We start from the raw sequence: 24,403 nt of genomic DNA, 5'->3' as shown, positions 1-24,403 counted from the left end.
AACGCGAGCCTCAGAGGGAAATGGGCATGAGAGCTCTGTATCGCTTGCACTGTTTTTATCTGGCTGGGGAATGTGGCTGGTGGATGCACGGAGACAGTGCCTGTCTGTTCCCATCCATCTGGGATGTAATTTCTGGTTAGTACTGAGTGGATTCTCTCCTCCAAATGCTAAAAGCCAAGTGCAAGGCAAAGACAATGCTACTCAATAGCATTTTCTTCCCCAGGCTTCAAAAAGTGACCTGAGTGCCCAGAAAGTGAGGAGGAGCCTCCTGCCTGTCCCTGTTCTGGGCCCTTTCCTTTGGGAGGGCTGGTCCCCAGTCTGTACTCCTCTCTCAAAATCACACTGTTGTCCTGGGCAGAGCCAAAGCCACAAGAGTGACTCAATTGGGATTCTTGACAAGGGGCACACAGGAGCCCAGACGGGCTCCCATAACAGGGTTCTGAGCCTCCTTGGAGCAGAAAGCAAATGTGAACCCAGGGACCTCGTATTAGGACAAATGACGTACGTATACACGCACAGGTACAAAGCAGGTGTGCACATATGCACCTGTGACATCGCCAGCACAGGATGGCTCTCACCGGCAGAAAACCCACTCAAAGAACAAAGTGACTTACGTTAGCAGGACCTCAGCACCACCTTCAAAGAGAAGGGGGCACGTTATTAAATGCTATAAATTTAGGTACAGACTTGGTTTTCAAATGTAATGTGAAAAGGGAGTGAATTCTTTGGTGAGACAGTCACGCACAATGCAGCTCACGTCTCCCACACAGGTCCACAGTGGCTCGTTTGCTTCAGGAACAGTCTTGGCCCGTTCCTCCTCCACCAGAGCCCCGGAGGGAAGTGCTCTGTATTTCAGTGAGGGGGGACACAGCAGGGACCCCGACAGATTAGTTTTACCTTGGTTACTTCTTAAGTATTGCTTGCTATCTGGGGAAAGGGAGAACTCAATTCCTTTGGAAGACACTGGAACAAAAATACAGCCAACTGCTGCTTAGAAGCCCAGGGCTGCTAACCTGAAGAACATAAATGTCTCAGCTTAGGTGTTCATTTCTACCTCCCAGGGTAGGAGAAAATGAGATATTTACTAAGCCCTGGGTTTACTTTAAGAAATAGCCTTTCTGTCTCCTTGGAAGTAATGCAAAAACCGGTTCTCCAAGTGGTATCTTCTGACCAGCATTTTGTACACATTGTACCAGGACTTACACTCATGCCAGGACTCCAAAGCTGGTTGTTCAGCCAACGGGGAAGCTAAAGGAAGCTTCTCTGCACAAAATTAATCTAACCATTCCAATCCCAACAATGTCAGGTGGATGTGGACTCCCCGCCGCTGGGCTTTGCACGGAACATTGCCAGAATGCTGTGGGAGCCTTGTCTGGAGATTGGGTTCCCTTCCTTATGGGGAGGAATCCGTGCAATGGTTGCCACCTGCTCTCATTTGGGGGTTTGACAGGAATCCTGCCACGCCAAGGGGCTCAGATCTATCTTGCTGTGCAGTCGTTTATTATCAAAGAGCACTTACCTTGGGTGGTATCCTCTTAGAAAAGCAAAGAAAATCTGTCCCTTTCCCTTCTAACTCCATGCTCTATTCCAGTAATCGCTATATAAAAATGGGAGTAAAATGACCGAGTGGGTCAGAATTTCAGAGACAAAGACTTTCTTATGCTCTATTTTAAAGATTTCTGATAAAGAGGGGGTGGATATGAATGGTGGATACGAATGGTACTCTCAGATTTAACCAATCACTCCGTCACTGGAGAAGTCCAGCTTGATGGCTTGAGGAAGGGCAGGTAGGAGTCAAAAGCAGGCTGTTACACTACATTCAGAAATGCCATCCTTTAAAGAAAATCTTCATACTGAAATATTTACTAAGTCAATGCTTTCAGAGTTTTCCCGTCAGTGGGTTTCAGAAGGGCCAAGGCCCCAGATGACCTGAATTCAACATTTGGAATGAAACCTCTCATCCCACCGAGAGAAAGACTGCGGTGGACATGGGCACCACGCGGAAGAATCTCCGTCTTTGCCAGGCTGGCAGCATCAGGGAACAGCACTAAGTGGTGGGCACAGTCATTGAAGCCGTTTCAGCTTCTCTAAAGCAAGACTGTCTGGCCAACGTCAGGGCTGGCGTGTGGGTGGCTACCCCGGCGGTACCTGGAGGGCTCCAGAGTGAAGGTACAAGCCACAGGAACAAGGAGGGACAGAGTGTCCCGACTCAGTGATCTGCAACCAGAGGTGGGAGAAGGGTCCAAGGAAAGAACATTCTAGGATGCTGGCCCTTGTGGGAGACTCACTGACAAGGGGAAAACCCATGTTGAAGGAAGTGATCTCAAAGCAGGATCCACTTCCCCCCAGATGTTAGGAGGCCCAGGTGCAAGAACTTTAAAAGAAAAACAAAATCAGAGTGCAGATGGCACTGGTAGACACTAAGGATGGAGACCCAAGAAGGAGGCAGGCATGGAGTTGTTGCGAAAGAAGGTGAGACAATGACAAAACTGAACAAGGTCTCCAGATGGAGCGATGGAGGCCACTTACCAGGCAGAAAGAGACGAAGGGCAGAGAAGGAAAGGGACGGTGGCAGAGCCTAAGACCATCAAAGGACAGGTGATAACTGACCTACTGTGGATTCATTAAGCTTCCTGGTGAACGCATGTGTTCATGAGTCATCAGATACTTGACAGAGAAGCTTTAGAGAAAACAAAACAAAGCGCAAGTATCGGGAGCCACTGCCAATTTGGGTGGGGATTGGGGATGAGGTAAGAGGATGAATCTTAGCAAATTTAATACATATCAAAGGGGAAAACCTTATTCATAAAAATTCAACAACATACAGAAGATATCTATACACTATACAGTACAACAGTGTAACTGGGAAAATTGTGAGGAACAAGCTCACAAATACTAAATAAAGGTTAATTTAAAAACATTTTTGGTGTTAACAAGATGTCACTAATAGATGAGGAAAAAAACGGGAAAAACCCTTCCTGTCCAAGACTAAGAAATATTGTGAATAACTTACAGTCAAATATGACAAAATAACAGAGCCATTACAAATGTCGTTTTTCTAGACAATCAAGAAATGTTCATGACAGGTTCACAGGAAGCTACAAACGTTTATAGTTTTGGATAAACAAAATACATATGTATTTTTAAAGGCCAGATCAAAAGCACATCAAAATATTAATAAGCAGTAACTTTATATTCTTATTCACTATCTTAATAGTTTCAAAATTCTCTAAAAAATGTTGTTTGACTTTTGTAATCAAAAAATCACACACAATCCTTCCAAAGTCACTGGGCACTGGGGAGGGCGCGTCCACCTGCAGGGCGAGCAGAGAGCACCTTTTGCTGTGCGGAGTCACTGAAGGCTACGTGAGCTCCGTGACCACAAGAAAACTGACCCGGGGACAGTAAAACAAGGAAATGATGGGAGGGGTGGTTCAAAAATGGTGGAACATAAAAAAATGACTGCAGTGGGTGACAGGAAGGAGACAGTGTGTTGCAGGGTCCCAGTGCCACTGTGAGGGCACAGGCTTCGCCTGCAGTCACACACGGCTTCCGGACCTGGGCTCTTTTAAGCCCCGGGGTCTATGCCTCACTGACCCCAGGCATCAGGGACATGCTGAGGGTATAACTGAATCCACCCAAAATGACGGATCCCACACCTGCTAGGTGCAAAGCTGGGGTTTAAGAAAAATGCACAAATGCCCAGTCCTGACCCCGGGAAAGCGCAGTGCCAGGCGGGTGTGTGTGTGAACATACACAGGGGCTCCCAGAGCCAGGCCGACAGGATGATGGCAGAGTGTGGGACCAGGAAAAGGTTAACTGTCCATCTCAAAGGCTACTGGTTTCATGGGGGGGAAAGGTGGCCTTTCACGGGGAAGAACAGAGGGGTGGAGCTAGTAAGTGCACCTGGGCACTCCTTTACATCCTGGGCGACAAGTTGGGAATTTCACTTGGGAAAGACACTTTATTCTCCTCTGAAATCCACACACTGCAGGGCATGTGACTTCTCGAGCCTGGCACAAGGGGGCACAGGGCCAACGTGATGGCTGTGCTGACCCACATGGTGTTGGCCTGTCCTTTAGGCCTTGGTGACTTCACGGCCTCAGCCACACTCAGAAAGCCCGGGAGCCCTGCCTCCCAGCAACCTGCCTCTGTCTGCTGACTCGGCAGCGGCTGATGGCACAAAGTCCCCAGGGACCTCAGAGATTCCCACACACAGCAATGCTTGCCACCCACCGCTCTGAGTCTGTACAGCAAAACCAAAATCACAGGGAGAAGACTGCCGGAGGAGGCAGGGGTCAGACGTTCTGCAGGACAGCAGCCGTGGGATCCACCGCAGGTGCATGTCCCTGGGGCAGAACACTTTCCGGGCGAGGGGGAGGAAGTCAATTAGCCAAGGAATAACTGCTCACAGAGGTCCCAGCCAGAGGATGGCAGAGACCACAAAGCACAGCATCCTGCCTCTCGGCCACGGGGAGCGCAGAGATCCCACCGCTTACAGCCTGCAGGGGCCCAAACACATAACCCCGGGGGCTGAAAGCCGACGATGCTGTCACAGAGAAGGAACCCAGCAAGCTCTTTATAGCGTGACTCTTGCTGAAAGGGTACACAGCCTGCAAACTCTTCTCAGCAGTTTCATGTCACGGGAAAACGTCAAGTCAAAAAGTACATAATACAGGGCCGGGCGCGGTGGCTCACGCCTGTAATCCTAGCACTCTGGGAGGCCGAGGTGGGCGGATCGTTTGAGCTCAGGAGTTTGAGACCAGCCTGAGCAAGAGCGAGACCCCATCTCTACTAAAAATAGAAAGAAATTATATGGACAGCTAAAAATATATATAGAAAAAATTAGCCGGGCATGGTGGTGCATGCCTGTAGTCCCAGCTACTCGGGAGGCTGAGGCAGGAGGATCGCTTGAGCTCAGGAGTTTGAGGTTGCTGTGAGCTAGGCTGACGCCACGGCACTCACTCTAGCCTGGGCAACAGAGTGAGACTCTGTCTCAAAAAAAAAAAAACAAAAATAAAAAACAACAAAAAGTACATAATACAATCCCAATGAGCACGTGTGTGGGTGTAGAATACCAAAATAGTCACTGAGGTTATCTTCAGATTATAAGTGTGTTTTCATTGTTGTTTTCGTCTTTCCTGTTATTTGCCATGTTGTCTATAATGACATGTTGCTTTTTAAATCAGAAAACAATACTAATAACTAAAAACAGCTAATATCTCGGGGCGCCAGCCAAATGCAAGATCCTTTGCACAACTTATCTGACCTTCACACCACCTTACCAGGCGGGCAATACCTTGCCTTCTGGACGGGAGGAGACCTAGGCTTGACGACAGCTCAGTAATTCTCAACCCTCGCCGCACATTACAATCAACCGGGGAGATTTTTTAAAGTAACCATGCCCAGCCCCACTACAGGTCAAATAACTTTTCCGATGTTCCCCCGGGTAACCGTAACCTGCCCGAGGGCACACGAACAACGGAAGGTGCCACGGGACTCAAGTCCGGCTGCCCCCAAAGCCTTGAACTGGCCTCTGAATCAGGATCCACAGGTCCTGGGGAACGGTGCCAGGGGGCGGGGGAGGCCATACAAGGAGGAAGCAGGGAAAGACGGCACAGTCACCATCGCCTGCTTCAGCAGGGGACCGGGCTTCCGCCCACTGACTCAACTCAACAGAGGCAACGCGCTCCTCCAGGGCAAGGCCTGTGCTTCACTCTGTACGGAACACGGACGAATTCTGCAGTTCACCCCTTACCTCACCGTGGCGATGGAGCACACGCCTGCTGGGCGCCAGGTGGCACCTCAGACAGACACTGGGCCTGTGATGCGGGCAGGGGCAGGGCAGGATGGCCCCTGTGGGGGCATCTCGAGGGGCCCCTGAGGGATTTACGCCTCTTCTTAGAGGCAACATTTTAAAGTCAAGGAAAGACATCCACAAAGTACTACCTCGGGAAGACTAATCTGTCTTGTGTGAAAAACTCTGGACTCAAGGACTTCCAAATGCTCTTTGGTAGCTAATGAGTAGGTTTACCTTTGAGCACGACATTTTAATCCAACTAATAAAGCACCTTTGCGCAAGCAAATGCTATAACCTTTCGTATTTACCTGCCATTTGTTCCCCGTCCCTGTTTTTTTCCTCAAAGAGTCCTGACAAACGGGTAAGGCACACGCCCGTAGTTACCATGGAAATTATCTACGAGGTCCGTGTCAGGCGTAGGCAATCCCTGAGCAGGAAATGCGTGTTTATGGTAGGCCTTCCCGCCCTGTTCACACACACTTCTTCACTGGTGGCCAAAACTGCAGACGCTCCAGAAGGAAAAGCATCTCTAATCCGAAGGGAGGGTCCAGCCCCCTGGCACGGGTCACCAGCCTGCCTGCCTTCCACCCTCAATGACTGCCGGCCGTACTTTTCCAATCCTGAGGTTTTCTCGTTATGTCACATGCTCAGAGGGACGTCCCAGTGGGCACTAACCGAGTAGCCTCTATCAGAGAAGAGGATGTGATTCGATTTGCCTGAAATTCCAGAAGCAGATGGCCATGACCAGCCTGCCGGCCTGAACGATCATAGCCAGGAGAGGTCAGCGCCTGAGGGTCGGGCAGAAGCCAGAGATGGACGGGGCGGCCCCGGTCGCTGGGCCACGGTAGCCGCTTTCCACCGCACGACAGCTGGGTGGGGTGAAGTGTGAGGGGCTTGTAGCCCATCAGATGGAGAATATTTTATCACACATCACAGGCAGTGCCACCCGCTGTGCTTTCATGGAAGGCTCCAGAGCAGCACAAGGGCCACAGGCTGTCACCCCAGGATGCCACCGGACTTGACCCCAGAGCCTCTCAACGTGCCAGTGCTCACATCAGTGTTCCAGACTGGGACCAAAGCCCTCCCTCCCTTGGTTACTGCTGTATGACAATGAGACCCCACATCTTCAGAGAATGAGGGAGAGCACAGGTTACTTCCACTGTTTTGTAAGAATTCTTAAAGGCCAAAAATACACATTTCTATTTATGCTCCAAATGTCACCCTCTCCAGTCCCCGCTGCCACAGAAGCACCGACCGTAAGGGCCTCCTGCCTGCTACAAGTTCACCGACCAGCGGTCGTTTGAGACTCGGGACCACATTTCCCTGAACAAAACGATGTGACAAAACTGCAATCAGGTTCCAAGGTGGCTCACAAACAGCCATTTAACCCACCACGCTCCTAAAGTAGGACTGTGCACTCCGGAGCCGCGTACCAGCCAGCAGGGTCCGTGGTGGCTGCAGGGACAAACAGACCCTGTGGAGCTGTGACCCTCCGACAGAGTTAAAGGCATGGACCACTGTAGAAAAAAAGAAAGGAGTGAAATAATTTCTCACAAAAATGGAAGGCAGATGGTAACCACTTCTCAATCCCTCCTTTCAAAGAGCAAGGGCGGGTGATCTGTGTGGGGCCGGCCTGATCAGTCGGCAGCCATACTTGCAACGCCCGCCTGGCACCCACCTGCAGGCGGCCTCGGGGAGCTGAGGGCAGCCATCGGGTCAGCCAACAAGCAGCCGGGACCCCAGTCCTACAGCCACGAGGAAATGGGTTCGGCCAACAACCCGAGGAGCCTAGAAGAGGATACTTCCGCAGTGGAGCCTCCGGATGAGAACCAAGCCCTGGTCAACACCTCAACCGCAGCCGCGCGAGACCCTACGCACAGGCCCCAGCTAAGCCGCGCTCTAACTCCTGACCCACAGAAACTCTGAGAAAATAGGATGTGCGCTGTCTTAAGCCGCAGCAGTAGGTGACTAATACACAGTCCAATACTCCTGTGTGGTAAGTGAGTCTGCGTCCATTCACTCCCCCATTGCATCCTCAAGGACCTAAAAACCAGAGGCCCAAACTTTAAACTCTGCTTCAATGGTGGGGCTAACTCTTATTTCACCTGAAACCACATTTTCTCGATTAAGGCTGAATGATTTGAAACTAACTTCCTCCTGGATTAAATAGCTGTTATTTCATTTTTTTAAAAACTGCATATCCTGTAACTCCTGGGCCACTGTTCTAGGAGTTACAGGAGCTACAAAAGATGTGCCCTGCACTGTCCCTGCCCTCAGAGTGCTCACAGTCGGGAAGGGAACACGTAAGCAAGTAACTATTCACAACCACCCACCCAGACGACAAGTACTTGTCGTGCCCCTACCATGTGCCCTCCCGCCTTCCAGATGTTGAGGAAGCAACAGGGACCGGAACAGAAGCTCCCTGCCCTCATGCTGGGATAGGACAGCGTATGATAAACCACAGAACATAAACGAGTGCAAATGGGACCAAAAGGCCTCGAGGAGACGCATCATCTTTGTCACCACCTGGTTGGATTCTCTACACCCAAGAAGGGGCGACGTCATGCCGGTGCCCAGTGGGCTGTGAATTCCCCCCATTCAGGCACAGTTCAGGACTTGCGCCTGAAGACCACCCACGGGCTTCCCCACACACCTGGGCACAGCATGGCCCAGCCCCAAGAAACGGGACAGTCTGACTTTTCGCTGTTCACTCCAATGTCAACACTCAGTCCCAGCGTTAGGTAACACAGGAAGAGGTTGTGAAACAGTCTGTGAAAACAGCAGAAACACATCTGCCTGGTGTGGAAAGAGGAAGAAGGCAGAATTCACTTGCTCTAATTTAAGCAATTTTACTAATTAAGCACCTAAACCCAGAAGGAAAGAAAAGGGTGTTTGAGGCTCACACGCCCCAGCACACAGTGGTTTCTGGCCTATGCAAAATGTCCTCCTGCTTCCCCACCGGCCAGGGTCTAATTTTACCTACTGTCTTCGGGAAGGTGCACCTGCTAATTCCATACCTTTGTTTCTGACATTTACGAGGGTGCAACAACCTCCTAAACAAGGTGCTTACTTACAGCCTAATCCTCCCTGTGAACTTGGAAGCTGTGGGCACCACCCGCCTCCTTAATTCTTATTTCAAGGCAGCTGCTCAAAGGTGCTTACATGTGGCAAAGGTCACCGGCTATATCCCCCCAAAGTCCTTCTGATTAAAAGCTCAGTGTGGGCCATTGATGCTGACTGTGTGTGTGTGTGTGTGCGCGCGCGCGCATTCTTAATTAGCTGCAGACTGGGAATTAAGATGTGAGTGGTCTCAAAAGACTGTAAGAATGTGAGCGAGAGAAAAGTCAAGTGAAGTTCATTACACACACTCCCCCCTCTTCTCTCAACTGAAAAACTTTACCTCTACTTTTTGTGATGAATAAAATAGTGCTGATAATGATAAAGTCTCCACACTCAGTAAATGTCTTTAGTTTAATGGAAAAATAACTAGAGCAATAGTTTAACGTATTTTTACAGTGGAACAATTTTTCCCAAACTGCATCCTATGCTGCAGCCAAATATAAGAATCAGATCAAACTGGAGCTACGCTTGTTTAAAGAGAGATGGGGCAGGGGGCGGGGGGCCTCACTGGCGAGCCCCACCCCCAGCTGGCCCGACTGGCTCCTGTGCCCCCTGGGAATTCTCAGGCTCCCAGGCACAGCCGCAATACACTGCCCTACAGCAGACGGTCACAGCACCTAAACCCAAGAACAAGCTTCGGCAGGATTCTTAAGTAAAAGGGTGAAAAGTTAAAGTAAGGAGAAGGGTGAGAGGGACAGGAGCAAGAAGAGAAGTCCTGGGGCAGGAAGGAAATTGGAACCGGCCCTTGACCTTGAGACACGCAAAGGCTCCAGGAATCAAAGGCAGAAACGCAGCAAAGACCAGTGCGGACAGGCCAGGGTGGCGCACGGAGCACGACATAGCGCCCAGCGTCTGCACCAGGAACGAGGCGGGACTGCGGCAGGCGGGTCTTTCCCCACGGCCTGCCCTGGTGACCAGGCCTGCAGCAGCCACAGGACGTTTAGGGTTCTGTTTGAAGGAAACGCAGGAATGCAAGGAACACACTAAAGAGAAAAGACAAACTCCTTTTCTGCCGAGTCAAGGGGCTTGAACAGCTAGCTAGCTAGATGAGTCTGAAAAAGTACAGCATTTAGAATATTTAAAAAGAAAACTTAAGGTTTCAATTGTCAGTTAACTTAAAAAAAAAACAGGCAACTAAAGGTCTGAATGAATAACATATTCCAGCACGAAAGAGACCGTCCCGCTGCAGTGCCGACGGGCAGACCGTACCTGGACTACGATGCGAGGGTCAACACCTTGTCCCCCGAGGATCACCTGGATCTTGGAGCAGAGACGTCTCAGGAGGGTATGAGGGGCGCTTCCAGCTCCTGAAAGGCAAGGAAGAGCCATGAGACGCCTTTGGTTTTGGCCCCAGAGCCTCCAAGTCTGCAGCTTGTCCGGGGAGAGCTGGTTCAGCTCAGCTCCTCACAGCAGTGGAAAGGACTTCCCAACGGTAGCATCGACTGCAGACGGGTGAGGGGCAGGGGGAGGCACACGGGTCCCACAGCGGGGATTGATCAGGCACCAAGGGAGTCACCGGCGGAACCCAGGGAACAGGTGGGAAACCAGACTAGGTGACCCCCCAACCAGAGATCCCAGTGCTCTACCTCTACAAATGGATCCTCATGTTTAAAAGAGGATGATATAAAATTGTCACACGTCACAAGGGCAGAGAAGTGGATATGCAAAAGCTCTGAGCCCCCAGTAGGGGCCACGAAGGGGAATGAGTCCTCTCCTGACACTGGGGTGGAGAAGCGAGGCCAGCAGGGGCAGGAAACCCTAGCTGGTGTCTTCAGGACACACCTGGACTGCATGTCTTGTCATGGGCCCTTCGGGGATGGAGTTCTCCTGTGCTCGCCAGCTGGCATAGCATAACGGCATGGACCATACACTGCCCCTAACTCCAGCAGGACAGGCCAAAGATTGCCCCAAACGCAGGACTCTGTTGTCTGGGGCATGGCCTGCAGTCCAAGAAGTAAGGCAATCAGTGCTGGCCAGTGACGGAAGTGCTGGATCTGAACGCAGCCGGAGGGCCGCCAGGAAAACCTCCCAGGTGCATGGCATGTGAAGTCCTTTGTTTTCTAAATCTTACCATCCACGCTCTGCACAGATTCCTGCTCTCGCCAGGAGCTAGGCAGGTGTAACTCAGCTGCCAGACTCTGATCTGTGCCTAAAGTGAACCTGGAGAGGATCATTACTCCACAAACACACATAAAGATGTTAATCAACAGCTGGAGTTTTACAGCTTCAACAGCAGCAACCAAACTTCCCACAACCTGGAACCCTATTCCACCCTCAACGCCGTTTGTACATTCATTCTACATGGGTACTTCATTCCTTTTCACTTTCTATGTTGAAAACGTCAAACCTACAGAAAAGTTGAATGAATATGTATTTACTCTGTCTACCATTATCAATATTTAACATTTTGCCTGATTTGCTTTATCTTTCTTTAAATAAAATACACGTTCCTCATGACCCATGTGGCAAGAGAGCTATAGCTATCATGAAATCTGACCTCTAAGCATATTGGTAAGTCACTCCTAAGAATAACACCGTCCTACCTAATAGTAATGCCGTTATCACACCCAAGAAACCGGATATTAATTCAATAGTATTTAAAGCCCAGCCCATGATCAAATGTCCCTAACTGCCAATAGACTGCTATCTCCTGATGCTCAATCGTGTGCCCTGAGAGCGCGAGAGCATCGAAGGTCGACAGGGTCAGGCTCACAGCCCAGCCAGGACACAGCGTCCACGCACCCCACAGCAGGATGGGCGCGATGCGGCGGGTCCCTGTGCCAGCCTCCGTCCTGGCAGGACAGAAAGCAGTTGGAGACTTCACGAAAGGCTTTTGCAACGAGGTGATGTTTCAAGGAAGAGTTCACCACACACAGAAGGAGGAGTGTTCCAGAGCGTGGGGACTGACGACAAAAATGCAGAGGCCTGAGTATGGTAGACATGACATTAGCCCCCAAAGATGGCCACGTCCTCATCCCGGGGACCTGTGAGTGTGCCGGTGACAAGGCCAGGGGAATTCAGGTTGCAGAGGGAACAAAGGTGCTGATCAGCCGACCTCGAGAGAGGGGTTCCCCCGGATGGGCCTGGCATAATCCTGGGGGTCCTCACAGGAGGGAAGGGGGAGAGAAGAGCAGGCGGCACAGGGACGCCATGTGCGGAGGGCTCCACCAGCCCCCGCGGGCTTTGAATACGAGAGGAGACCACAGCCTGCCTGGAGGGGCAGGGAAAGGCGAGAAATGGGTTCTCCCCTAGAGCCTCCAGAAAGGAATCCCCCCCACACACACAGCCCTACGCTGCTGCCAACACCTCCATTTGAGCCCATTTTGGACTTCCCAGCCTCCAGAACTGTAAGGTAATAAACTTGTGTTATTTTAACTTACTAAAAAAATAATGCTGAGGTTTGGGAAAGGCTGGGAACTGCCAAAGTACGAGGGGCTGGGGTCAAAGTCATGCAAGTCCTTGTGGATAAGACAAGAAAACTGCACTTTATTCTCGAGGCGAGGGAGGGACAGCCGGGAGCCAGCATCGGGTTTGTATTTGAGGAAGATAACTCTGGAATAACAGGGGCAGAATCAGAAGGGAAACAACTGGCAACATTTGTTGCCAATGATATTAATACAATTTGAGCTTTCAAGAAAAGAAATTAGAAATATGTGAAACTTGTATTCGGCCAAGATTTGAACAGCCTCCTGAAACTTGAGTTTTCTCAGGACGCTGGGGTGATGTTAACAAACGTGATGTTGTTAAAATACATGATGAAACCTTTAGAAGAGCAACATAACTCAGTAAAACAATAATTCAGTGAAACAGAATCATGCACAGGGAAAAGGTTAATTCAAAGTCCAAAACAGGCCCATATATCCTAGAGTACAAAGAGCCCATTGATAGAGTTCCAGATTCCCCAGTGGCACCAACGACCACCTGTGGAGTCTCGGTGTAGTATCAACAAAGAACAACTGCAATTATCTGAAAAGGCCACTCAAGTATTCCTCCTTTTCTACGCACATACCTGTGAGGCCATATTTTCTTTATATACTTCAGCTAAAACGACACATCGAATCTGACTGAATGCAGAAGCAGATATATGAATCCAGCTGCCTTCGATTCAGCGAAACATTAAAGAGATTTGTAAATAAGTAAAACAGTACCACTCTTCTCATTGAATTTTTTTGTTTTGGAAAACAGGTACTTCTCATAAAAATGTTATTTATGTTAACACAACATGGGTTCCTTATGGTTATTTTTAGGTGGATTAATACATAACTATTTCAAGTTGTTCTAAATTTTAATTCCTAATTGATAAATACTGACAGATACAACCCTCATAAACAAAACCTCCTGGAAGTCCTTGACAGTCTAGACGGGCATACCGGGGTTCCAAGACCAAACAGTCTGAGAACCTCTGTGTGAAGGGCTGCCCCGTGACGTGAATACAGCCCAGCTTCCCGTGTGCACAGCAGCCTGCCACAGTGGTTCCTGCTCCGGGTTCCTGCCATGGTATAAAAGCAGTCAATGCTAGAATTAAAAGACTAAAGGAAGGCATGCCGTACGTTAATCCAGGGTGAACTCATCAGGATTAATGGACTGGAATGCATCGCAAATAAATTCATTAGTATTGCTTTAATTCAAGAATGTTCTAACCACTTTATCGTAATTTTTCAGATTTGAAAATTCCCTTGTTAAAAACAGAGTAATGAAAATGCTGCACATCAGACATAAAGAATTTAATTCTGTTTGTTTCATAAACATGGCAAGCGGCATTACAGCACTGCCCCGATGGCTTCCAGGAGCACGTGGGGCGTGCAGAAGTGCGGCTGGGATACCGTGGCGCTACATTATAACACAGCCACGCTTCACTTAATGACGAGGACACCTTCTGAGAAATGTGTCATTAGGTGATTTTGTCATTGTGCATATATCACAGGGGGTACTTAAACAAACCTAGATGGTAGGGCCTCCTACATACTAGGCTACAAACCTGTACGGCATGTTACTATACTGAATACTGTAGGCAGTTGTATCACAGTGGTAAGTGTTTGTGTATGTAACCATATCTAAATATGGGATAAAAGATAACAAGAACCTGTTCATGGCACTTACAGGAATGGAGCTTGCAGGACTGGAGGTTGCTCTGGGTGAATGAATCAGTGAGTGGCGAGTGAGCGTGAAGGCCACGTTGCTGTACACTGCTGTGGACTTTATAGACACTGTACACTTAGCCTAATCTGAATTTACTTTAAAACATTCTTTCTTCAATAATAAATTAACCCTAGCTTACTGTAACTCTAATTTTTTTTAACTTTTAACTCTTTTGTAGTAACACTTAGCTTAAAACACAAACACATTGTACAGCTGTCCAAAAATATTTTTTGTTTATATTCTTATTCTATGAGCTTTTCTCTATTTTTAAAAATTTCTTATTTACTTTTATTTTTACTTCTTAAACGTTTTAGTTAAAAATGAAGACACAAACACACACATTAGCCCAGATCTACGCAGGTCAGGGTCACCAATATCTGTCTCCCACCTGCACATCTCGTCCCACTGGGAGGTCTGCAGGGGCAGGAACACACACGCAGCTGTCCGTCATCTCCTGGGATAACGATGCCTCCTTCTGGAATAAATACCTCCTGAAGGACTTGCCTGAGGCCGCTCTACAGTTAGCTTTGTTTAATATAAGTAGAAGGAGTGCACTCTAAACAATAAAAAGCATGGTAAAATAAATAAATAAACCAGTCACATGGTCGTTTATTATCAAGTGTTATGTGCTACACATAATTGTATGTGCTGTACTTTTATACTACGCTGACAGCACAGTAGGTCTGTTCACACCAGCATCGCCACAAACATGAGTAATGCCTTGTAGGATGTCACAGAGGCTACGACTTCACTAGGCGATAGGAATTTTTTAGCTCCATTATAATCTTATGGAACCACTGTGGTATATGAGGTCCATCAACTGAAATGTTGTTATGGGCACAAGACCACACATTTAATAGTGAATACCTGGCACAAGGGAAGATATGAAATAATATCTGAAAATAATCAGTAAACATAACAACATAACATTGAACAATTTATAAATCAAAAAGTCAGATCTTGCCATTAAGTATATTGGTAGGAACCACTAAAAATGTCTTGATTTATTTTATTAAACATAATGCCCAGCTTTTTGGCAGCTTATATAGCTGCTTTGCCTGTGAATGAGTCTTTATTCTTCACTCAACAAGCATATGCTGAGTGCCAGGTATAGTTTCAGAAACCGGGGATTCAGCAGTGAACAAACTAGACCACAGTCCCCATCTTTGTGGAGTTAACATTCTATTTCTGGAAAGACCTCTTCAAAAAATAAGAACAATGAAATACTAACTGGAAGTAGCACCCTCGGATCTCCTAAAGCAAATGCATAAAATGAGAAAACAAACAAGCCCCCAGTCCATGCGAAGGTCAGATGTCACGGTTATTGGCGTCTGGGTTGAGAGGCTGTCAGCAATGGAAGTACAGGAGACCACAGCTCAACGCAGTCTGGAGATTTCTGTTAAGTCTGCTGACTTCAAACGCTTCCAGATGGCCAGGTTCCCATGGGACAGCCCGGGCAGCTCCCAGGGGGATGGGGGAAGGTATTGGAGTCTTCGAAAGAGGGCATTTCTAATTTGTAAAAGCAAACTATAATTAGTTCAATTTTTCCTTTGACATGAATATTGTTTTGCAATTTCCTCATGAGTGTTTTATGCTTGTTAAAAGCAAGCATGGGCTAAGAGGCTAAAACAATTTTTCCCCTCAAGGAACGAGATAGAGGATGGAAATCAGAACCTAACACACAGGATAAAGTCCCTAGTGTTCGTGGAACTGTGAGGGCAGGCCCCCAGGCATCACCCAGGAATCCAGAACTGTCCTCTGAGGCTCCTGAGGTCTGAGGCCTTCCCACCCCTCCTGTGAGGAGTCCGCAGTCCTGGGGTTGGGGGGCTGCACTGAGAACTTCCCACCCCCACGGCTGCTCCTGCAGACAAGCTGAGAGTCGGTGACTCGGAAAGGGTTTTCTGGACCACAGAAACTTGGGAGCGATCCCCTCTGTCCTTCAGCCTTCCAGTCCTGAAACTCCGCATCTTAAACTAATCCAGACTCTTGTTTCTTGAAATAACATATGGTTCTTGCAAGGGACACAACTGGATGGTGCCAGAAACCAAACCCCTTTTACATACTGTGTTCCCCTACATTCCCGACAGGCCTCCGCTTCCCGGCTTCTATGGCTCCATCACAGCACACAGCACAGCCCCCGTGCCGGCTCTCAAAGGCAATGCACTGTCTTTCACCTGCTGACAGGGTTTCCGCCCTTCCCCAGTGGTTCCCAGGCAAACTCACAGAATGGGCTCCAGTACGCACTTGAGAATGTCATTGTCTCACCTCTTCTCCTAATTTCTTTTTTTTTTTTTTAATTATTTTATTTTACATTGACAGATAAAATCCTTCGTATTTACTGAGTACAATAGGATATTGTGAAGCATATATACAGGTTGAGTGTCACTAATCTGAAAATCCGAAATTTGAAATGCTCCAAATTCTGAAACTTTTTGAGCACTGACAAGATGCTCAAAGGAAATGCTCATTGGAGCGTTTCAGATTTTGGATTTTTGGATTAGCCATGCTCAACTGATAAGTATAATGCAAATATTTCAAAATCTGAAAAAATCTGAAATCCAAAACCTTTCTGGTTCCAAGCATTTTGGATAAGGGATGCTCAACTTGTGCACTGTGAAATGACTAAATCTAGGTAATTAACGTACGCAGTGCCTCAGATAATTATCATTTTTGTGGTATTCTCCTAATTTCTAATGTTCACCCTGATTCCACTTTTATTTGGAACCTATACCAGTTTCTGTCTACTCCCTACGGCAGCAAAGAAATTTAAATGTAAATGCTGTTTGAAAAAGTATACAATCTATACAGACATTTGTGGTTCCACAACACTTATTAGGGGAGGGGGGATTACTAGCTCTAAAGGACATGTGGTCAGGGAAACAACAGCAGGACATTTATCCTGCCCCCAACCCTTCAATAATGAACAGTACTCCAGCAGGCTCTGCACTGAGGAAAAAACCACTGGGCTCCAAATGAGATGATTCACCCTTCCTTTGAGATGCATAATACTCTGGGAAAAGTGGACAAAATCCTTCTTGACTGTGTGCTGCAAAAAGGCCAGTGAAGGCCATTCTTACCTATCGGTGCAAACCTGGCGATGGCTCAAAAAAAGGAGGCCGAGGGAGAGACCGGGAGGGCTGGGTCCGGCTGCAGTGCAGCGGTTCTCACCGGGGTGACTCTGCCCCCCAGGGCACATCTGGCAGTGTCTGGAGAAATTTTTGGTTGTCACCATTGAGGGACGGTGGTCAGCTGGCAGGCAGAGGCCAGGGATACTGCTAAACACCCTGCAGTGCACAGGGCAGCTCCCTCAGCAAGGAAGTACCCATCCTGCCAAGGAGGACAAAGCCTGCCCCGCTGTGCGCAAGTGTGGCTGCAACGCATCCTACAGATGTAACTGAGCGGGGCTCTTCATTGTTTTATTATTTAAATAATAATTTTTTAAATTACAGATCATGTCTGCAAATGAGCATGAACCATGTTCACGAGAAAGCAAAACTTTGTCATCACGTCCCTGGAGAACCCCTGATGTCCCCAAACCAGGAGACAGAGAAACTAAGAGGCAAGCAGAAGAAGGAAAGAACTAAGGGATTAAAAGATGCAGCGTGGATGAAGACGATTCCCATATTAACCAGGGTCCTCTTTGCTGGAGATGCCTTTGCCCTGAAGGTGGCATGGAAAGGAGGACAGTTTGAAGCCACGGGACTGCGGGTGGCCACCCCACGCCGAGTGCCTGTCCCATCCTGCTCAGTGCTCACAGCTGCCCTCCTCACTGCACAGATGAGGGGCTCACGCTCGGGAAAGGCAGCTACACTTTGAAACTAACGCGCCGTTGCCCTGATATTAAAAAGGGCCCTTGTCATTAAAGGCCAGCATTTTGGTGTCTCAGTGGGAAGGGAGAGGCAGTGCCCACCGTGAGGACAGCAGCTTCTCTCTCAGTGATGCTCCGCCAGCCAATGCACCATGAGCCTCTGCATTCCACACCTGAGAGTATGAAAAATGAAATCCCAAGTCCTAAGAGTTAGAAGGGACCAACGGGCCATCTAATGCAGAAATCCCCTCCGACTGTAAAAGGAAGAGGTGACCAGGGCAGAGGACAGTGGGGTGGGAGGAAGGGCTGGCACGGAAGAATCCGCTGATTGTCCACTCGGTTGTTTCCCCGCCTCCACGGGACACGCTGTCACCAACCGTCCTGCAACTGTACCTCTGGCCCAGCAACAAACACACACCTGCCATCAGTTACAGCCCTGCTGACAGTAACAGCAAAGGTGACGTTTCTGTTAAGAGCCCACCGTGCGCCAGTGCCCTCTCGGCTAAGGCGCTGCACGTGTGTGATCTCGCTTAACCCCCAAGCCGAGTCCCTGTCACACCCACTGCACGTGTGACAAACCAGCTGTACAGAGCAGGTATGAAGTGAGTCTCCGCTCACTCGAGCCTCAGCGTGTCTAACTCTAAACCCACTCTGATGCCCACTATTTTTCATAGTACTGAACTCTACCTGAGACCTAAAGGTCCCCTGGGACAACAGGCACAGTGAAATTACAGTAAAGGCTGAGACACAAGGACCATCCTCCCACTTAGCAAATACGGTCAGGCAATGGGATGAGGCTTAGGTTTTCGAGAAGACTTCGGTATCAATCCCTGCTCAACATCCTCCCTTCTCCAACGAGGAAACTACTGCTAAGTGCACAGAATTGCTGAAGAAAATAAACAAATTGGCATTACGCATATAAATATACTAAGCACTTTTTGAAGTAAATACATCCTTGGAGAACTTCTCAGAACCAATGACATAATTCCAGCAATACTCGCCCTTTGTTTCATTCTGTTTTTCCACCGCACTGGCTCTTAGCCGGCATTCCGAAATTTCTCTGCCAAATAGCTAATGAGCTACACACATAGATAAATGCAGCCAGGGGGAGCTGCTATTTAAAGAAATCCTCTAGTATATGTGAAGAACTGTTTGATGTGTGAACAATCACCTCTTAATTACACGGTTTGCCAATATTTTAAAAGAATTATCTCATTAACGAGCTGCTTGGGTAGACTGTGCCGCCCATCCTGAATTTGGACATCTGGCATTTCTCTCCGCCAGTGACTTAACCAAGAAGAGTGTAAAATACAACCTTTGCCAGTGAGGAAAGAAGAGTATCCAATACAACCTCTGCCAGTGAGGAAGTGACCGTGTGACTGAGAAGGTAAGAGAGCTGCTCACGAAAACACAGGGATGCAGTGAGCACAAACGTGGCAGGGTGACCGCAAAACGAGCAGCAGAGAGAGGAGGGAGGCCTGGGGGGACTTCAGGGCAGGACCCAGAGGCCAGCTTGGTGTGTGCAGGGGAGACTGAGGCCGGCATGCCCAGGAGCACAAAGGGTCCAAAGAACCCAAGGGCAACAGCTTCTCAAGAGGCGGGGTGGGGGCAGCTGCGGTCGGACCCTGCTGCCATGGTCTGGGCCAACCTTCTCCGGGACCTCTTCCAGCTCTACGATGCTTTCCCCTAAACACACACGCCCACACACTGGCCCCCCACTTGTACACTCTCCCGTGACTCAGTAAATACAACCCACGGTCCCTTATACTCAGGATTCCCTGTGCCACCTGCCAGGGCCCATGTGGACCTAGGAACCTACGGGTCCCCCAGGAAAGTAAGCCTCTTGTGCACCCCCCTACCTGTGGCCCGGAGAAATGTCTGGGAAGGGTGCTGTCCCTGGAACATGCCCAGTGGCCCCTCCCCCAGGATGCAGACAGCAGCCTACCTCACTCCCTCCCTTCTCCCGGTTCTCCCGCAGCCTCTGCAAGTCGCCCCACCCCCACACCTCTCACCCAACATTTTTATTTTATTTATTTATTTATTTATTTTTTAATTTCAGGATATTATGGGGGTACAAACGTTTTGGTTACATACAATGTCTTTGCCTCGCCCAAGCCAGAGCTACAAGCGTGCCCTCGCCCCACACAGTGCGCTCTGCACCCATTAGTTGTGAATTTACTCACTCCAACCACCCCTCTCCCACCTGATCGACACCTGAAGATTGTTACTTCAATGTGAGCATCTTAGTGTTGCTCAGTTAGTGCCAATCTGGTGGCGAGTACATGCGGTGCCTGTTTTTCCATTCTTGTGATATGTCACTTCAAAGGATGGGCTCCAGCTCTACCCAGGATAACACAAGAGGTGATAGTTCACCATTGTTTTTTGTAGTTGAGTAGAACTCCATGCTATACATATACCACATTTTATTAATCTACTCACATATCAATGGGCACTTGGGTTGTTTCCACATCTTTGCAATTGTGAATTGTGCTGCTATAAACATTCGAGTGCAGATGTCTTTATCTCAAAGAACTAAAAATAGAAGTACCATTTGATCCAGCAATCTCACTAGTAGGCACCTACCCAAAGGGAAAAAAACATTCTATAATCACCCAATGTTTTTTAAAGTAGCAAGGAACCATCTCCCTAGACCCTCATGTTCCCAAGACAGTGAGTTTGCTCATTATTAATCCATTTCTTTGCCAAGTCAAAGCCAAAGCTACTTCCCTTTTCTAGCGCCCAAGAGATGGTGTGGATAGTTTCATCAAAACCTAAGAGGAGGATGACAGTGATAGTTGTACAACAATGTGAACGTCCTTAATGCCATTGAACTGTACACTTAAAAATAGTTAAGAGGACAAATTTTGTTATGTGCATTTTATCACAATTAGAAAATGCTTACAATTCAAAACAAAACAGTTAAAAAGAATCCTTAAAAAGTTAAGCATGACCCAATCATTCTACTCCTAGGTATATACCCAAGATAAATGAAAGCAAGCATCCACTCGGACACTTGCACACAAATGTTCTTAGCGTTGTTCACAATAGCCAAAATGTGGGGACAACCCAAACGTCCCCCAGCTGATGAATGGATAAGCAAACCGTGGTACCATTTAGACTACTGAATATTATTCAGCCATAAGAAGCAAGGATGTACTGACACTTGCTACAATGTGGACGAACCTTGAAAACACGATGCCAGGTGAGAGGAGCCAGGCATGAAAGGTCACATGCTGTGTGACTCCATTTATATGGAATGTCCAGAGCAGAGACAGACAGGAGGACGGGCTGGGAGTGGGGAATGACTACTAACGGGTAAGCGTCTCCTTTCAGGGGTGATGAATATGTTCCAAAATTGTGGTGATGGTTGCATCACCCTGTGAATTTACGAAAAACCATTGAATTTATACTTTCAGTGGGTGAACTTTATAGTTTGTAAGCTGGACTTAATAAAGCTGTTTTTTAAAAAACAAAAAAGCTAAGAGCAGCCCAGTCCACAAGAGACCGAAGTATTAACAGTTTTCCTACTCACCACGACATGCAGACCCACCAACTTCTATGCAAGTTCGGTTGCTAAAGCAGCGCCTTCACCCACAGACTTTCATTCTGCTTCAAGTGAAAACTCTGCCACCTCACATCCCGCCCAAACTCAATAATTATGGCTCGGGCTGCAGTCGGTAAGAGGCTCTCCAGTCCCCTCGACCCGCACAAGCCATTTATTATACACAGCAGTCATTTTGCTTTGAAGAGTTTCACAAACGTGAAATTAGCTCCAATTTGATAAAATCTCCCTACGAATGCTGCTGCCTCTTCCTCTGTTGTTCTGTGACACTGAAAACACAAGCTCCAGTTTTAATACGTAGTTTAAACATTTCATGGTGACAAGGCACAGAATAATAAAATTGGGGAAGATTGCAGCATTTGTTGGTTTAAGTAATGCAATATACATAGTTTTTAAGCTTTTAGCTCAAGAACAGGGTGCGGGAGGGAGGGACCCCGTCTCACTCTGCATATGCATGTGCTCCAGGATCTCAGAGAAAAGGGATGGCTTGAAGAAGTAAACAGAAGAAAGTAAAAGGTCACCACCGGGCAGTAGAAATGGAACAAAGTCTCTTAGCCCAGCACAGTGTGTCCTAGGGCCATCAAGGCGCGCTACCAGGACAAGTCAGTCACCCGTGATGCTGGGAAAAGACACGCCCAGCTCAGTCGGTTGGAGGCAAATTTTGGGATATTTCCCACACTGAATGTTCAGAATGTTCACAGGGCTTGGTCGCAGCCTGTCGTCTGCCAAGCCACACCTGACAGATTCATTCCTGCCACACTCCTGGGCACTGACAAGCTGCCAGGCACAACTCCTTGCAGGCTGGTGTCCCTCCCATGGAGGTGTCCTGATGGTGCGGCGGCTCCAAAGAAGCCCCATAAAGACAAATGAGCCTCGCATGTGGCCCGGAGCCCACGAGAGCAGGTTCGGAACAGGGAGGCTGCCAGCCCGCAATCACCAAGGGGAATTAAGCAAGCACTGGCACGTCTTGGCCTCTGAATTTCTGTCCTGCTTTTATAGACTTAATTCGTTCTCCTGGGGCTACATCACTAGCTGTGTCGCTGCAGTTCCGCACAGGAACACAGTCAGGGGCAGGTAACGTGCCCGCGGGTGGGGATGAAGGGCCCCAACTTTGGGGAGTGGTTTATGATTCCAAATAGCTCCCCCCCACCACACTTCCCCGCACGCCTGGCGTTTTGTCAGTGGGAACTCCACGGAAAATGGCTCTGCCCTCTGGTTTTCCCCTCAAAACTGACACAGAATTTCTTCTCAGGGTGCCAAGAACATTTTCATTTGCGTGAACGGTCCCAGCAGGCTACACATGGAACGTGGGGCGATCAGGGAATGTGGGGTTGGGGAGGAGGGAGATGATCGAGTCCCTTCCAAACCACAGTCCGTCCCACACCACCTTCAGGAGCTTCTGCTCTACCCGTGCGGCATGGACGCTGTCATTTGTAACAGTTTTCCTTAAAGGAATCCACCACTTTATAATTTAAACAAAAAATTTTAAAAAAATACTATGTATTACTCTCACCAATGGAGCACCACCAAAATTACCTGGAACTGGACGGTGAACTCACCTCCACTGCCCCGTCCGAGGCAGCCAGCTGTTTCCTGCAGGGACCCTCACGGTGACAGCCCGTGGGGAGTGAGCTCTTGGGTTGTCAGTTATCGATTTATTTGTAATACACATTAGAACTTAACATACTATTAGAATAAAAACGTTCGTTTGTGCTGTCCCTCAAATCATCTCGCGCACAGAAGTGCAGCAAGGTGCACGCAGGGAAAGAACAGACACCCCAGCCCAGGGGCTTGCAAACCATGGTGCTCGGCCCATTTGCGTGATTAACACAAGAATGGCTTTTATTTTTAAGAGATTGTATTTTTTAAAAAATGGGGGATAGGAAAAGACAGAAGAAAAAGAAGATGATGAGGACCGTGCAGCAGAGACCACGTGTGGCTCCCAAAGCCTAAATACCATCTGGCCCGTTACAGAGCCCGTTTGCTAAGCCCCGAACTAGTCTCTGCCTTTATTTTATCACAGCTCAAGTCCAAGCACACTGAACGACTTAGAAGCACGTGAACACAGGTCTCCAGGCTTCCAAGTAAGTGAAGGAAGATTGCCAAAGAAGCCACCCGCTGCTAAGCTTTCAGAACCGGTCTCTGTCCAATCATTCAGGACATTTTAAGGACTGAGTCTGTCTAAGGCAAACAAAAACGTGGGGCTGCACAACTCATCTAACGTGTTTTTGTCTTCAGTCAACCGAGGCCCCCTGGCGCTGTGTCCCAGGCCTCAAATCACGTCCTGTTTTCCCCCAGAGCCACTCTCCACTCGTCCCCACTAGGAGGCCCACCCGTGTGCACCCTGAGCTCTCCGGGCACTGGCAGGACAGGAGCGAGGGGAGTGAGGACCCTCTCTGTGAGGGCCATCTGCCCCTGCACACAGCCAGCTGTGGTCACCAACCCTCCCTTCCCTGCAGGCCTAGGGGCTGGGGGTGCTCAGGGCCCCTCCCTCACCACCCCAGGCTGCTAACAGCCTGCCTTGCCCTTGTAAACAGTCACTTCATTAAACTTACCTCAAACTGCCCAATGTGAGACCACCCTCTGTTCCCTGCAGGGCCCGTGATGGCTACAGCCTTAGGGGCAGGGAGCTCTGGAGTCTGCGGCTACTGATGCCGACTCCCAGAACGCAGGTTCTAGGCCCACTCCAAGAGTGAGGGCTTGACCACATGAGCTCACAGCTGGTAGGGGCTGGGAATAATCACGTGGACAGCCTTCCTCCCTCCAAAGTGAGCTGCTCCTAAGCTACATGAGACAAATAACCACCACCCCAGTCTCAAAAATACCCAGAGAGAGTCTAGTGATCAGTCACAACACCACATTGCACTACCAAAACAAAATTTTTTTAAAACAGGGTCTCACTCGTTGTCCAGGCTGGAGTGCAGTTGCGTCAGCCTAACTCACTGCAACCTCAACCTCCTGGGCTCAAGCGATC

The 24,403-nt window shown here is 48.6% G+C and overlaps 1 protein-coding gene across 1 annotated transcript in view; it reads right to left on the bottom strand.

Annotated features, from left to right (window-relative positions):
- The window catches only part of SLC7A1 (solute carrier family 7 member 1), a 33,220-nt gene extending 23,064 nt beyond the window's left edge, over positions 1-10,156 (bottom strand). The window contains exon 1 of the mRNA XM_069467393.1: positions 10,130-10,156. The gene's annotated coding sequence lies outside the window, so the exon portion shown is untranslated. The remainder of the gene's footprint in view (positions 1-10,129) is intronic.
- Positions 10,157-24,403: the final 14,247 nt, after the last annotated feature.

Source organism: Eulemur rufifrons, chromosome 4 (assembly GCF_041146395.1).
Source record: "Eulemur rufifrons isolate Redbay chromosome 4, OSU_ERuf_1, whole genome shotgun sequence".
Classification (NCBI taxonomy): Eukaryota; Metazoa; Chordata; class Mammalia; order Primates; family Lemuridae; genus Eulemur; species Eulemur rufifrons.
Note: the sequence above shows the minus strand (reverse complement) of the source record. Positions and strands in the feature narration are given on the sequence as shown.